A 2,112-nucleotide genomic window follows, 5' to 3' on the forward strand; every position below is an offset into this window, starting at 1 on the left:
TCATGCCCACATCAGAAATCCTGGCATCTTTGTTTTCAAACTATATTCAGAATCGACTGCATCTTACCATCTCCATTGCAACTACCCTGCTCCAAGTCATCATCATAGTTCACATACATTATTTCAGTTAGTCTTCTAATCTCACTGCTTTCCCTCTTTCCTCCAGAAACTATTCTAAAAACAAAAACTCAATCCAAACTGTTTCTTTTAATTAAATGCTATTATATCATTGTTCTGATTAAATCTTTACAATGGCTCTGCAGCTCATCAAAGTGAAGTCTTTACATTGTCCTACAAATTTCTATGTGGACTAATCTCAATTTTGACAACCTCTTTGCCATTACTCTCTCCTTCACACATCCAGCCTGAAACTCTGGTACTTTGTTGTTCAAAACATGCTCTCATTTCAGGGCCTAAACTATTTTCCCTAGATAGCGACATGGTTCTTTGCTGAAATGTCAAATTCCCAGTGATAAATTTTCTTATTACAATTTAAAATTACAAGACATCTTTGCTGTAACACTGGTCACCTACTGTATACACATGTACACACAAACTTACACACATATCTATCTGTCTATCTATTTATCTATTTGTTTAAATATTTTTTATCTCTTTGATCTTACCAGAATATCATGTTTGCTGTTTACTAATGTAGCCTGAGCATCTGGAAAAATACCCAGGTATAATAACATGATATAGGAACTTACTAAAACTTTGTTTAAAAAATTAAAAAGCCCAAGACTAGAGTCACATCCTGACAGCTGTTGTCCTGGTGTGCTACAGTTCTCGGGGAGAATTTGCTGGTCTTGATTCACTAACAAGAGCAGTCAGTGCCCCTGGTTAGTGCCAAGATCAAAAATATGCCCTCCACAGCTATCTGAAGGAGTGGGTTGTCTGGCATCTTTCATCATACCCATTAGGGAGTTGGTACCTTCCATGATGTGCTGTAACCCTTTCCTCTCCCTTTCTTAAAAAATAAAAATAAATAAAAATTATAATTTACTACTTATTAATCATTAACTATTTTCAAACACTGTGGTAAATGCTATAGTTGTGTTATCTTATATGACTCTCACAAGTGAAGAACCTAGGACACAGTGTTGGAATTTAATCTTAGTTCTATCTACTTGTCTTTGACATTCCATAACTCTTATATTAGCTACTTACCATTCCTTTATAATTGTATCTGCAATTTCAACTAAATATATATTTAATTCTGGGCCTAACAGGTCAACCTATTAGAATTAAACAATCATGTGGTCTGGTTTATTTTAATAAAATTTCATATGGTGTCTTGACCCTATGACCTGCAAAATACTCCTTTGCATTCTAGAATAAATTTATTTTGTGTTTTGTATCACAGAAATATAGTATCTTAACACCAAAGCATTGATTGGGAGTCATTGATCCATATGTCATAGAAAAGTTGATATTTGCTTAAACTTCTCCTGATCCTATCCTAGATGCTCTTCAATGTAAATACCAACAAGTCTGTAATTCCTCTACTTCACCATGATTCCTTTCTGAAAGGATTATAAATGAAGGATAATTTTATTTTTTTATTTTTTATTGGTGATATCTGTGAACTTCATCTTGTTTTCATTATTTTCTCTGTATTGTATGTAAGAGAGAAGCATGTCTAGTGGACATAGTGTTCAAGCTTCCAAGCCCTACAGCCATGTGGAGATAGCAGACCTTGTAATCTACCATTGTTTTAAAGCTATAGTTCCTTGAATCCAAGGTTAAACAAAGTTTAATGGGAATTACAGATTACTATTATTTTCATAGCTTGGAAATTATGGTTTTTAAAAATATGATTTAATAAAAAACAAAGTTTTTGTTTTGTTACTTGTTTTTAATCATACATCTTCCAGGAGACTATGTTACTTCCTAGGAGCAAAATAGGTCCTTAGAGAAATGAATTGTTTCTTTCAGGCTAGTAAGATACAAGTTTGTAGCATGAGTGAATATCCTATTAACAGGCCAGAAGGGAAAACTCTTATATAAATACAGGGAAGGTAAATTAATATAGAAAAAAATATAGGGACAGAGGAAGAAAGTCTTTTTTTAAAAAATTTTATTTTAATCATTGTTCAAGTACAGTTTTCT

The 2,112-nt window shown here is 32.9% G+C and overlaps 1 non-coding gene across 1 annotated transcript; it reads left to right on the forward strand.

Annotated features, from left to right (window-relative positions):
* Positions 1 to 737: 737 nt before the first annotated feature.
* Positions 738 to 867, forward strand: LOC123818998. The gene has a single exon (XR_006785758.1). It is a non-coding gene; the product is annotated as a small nucleolar RNA SNORA3/SNORA45 family (small nucleolar RNA).
* The last annotated feature ends 1,245 nt before the right edge of the window (positions 868 to 2,112 follow it).

Source organism: Phyllostomus hastatus, unplaced genomic scaffold, assembly GCF_019186645.2.
Source record: "Phyllostomus hastatus isolate PE091 unplaced genomic scaffold, TTU_PhHast_1.1 phas_contig_29, whole genome shotgun sequence".
NCBI lineage: Eukaryota > Metazoa > Chordata > Mammalia > Chiroptera > Phyllostomidae > Phyllostomus > Phyllostomus hastatus.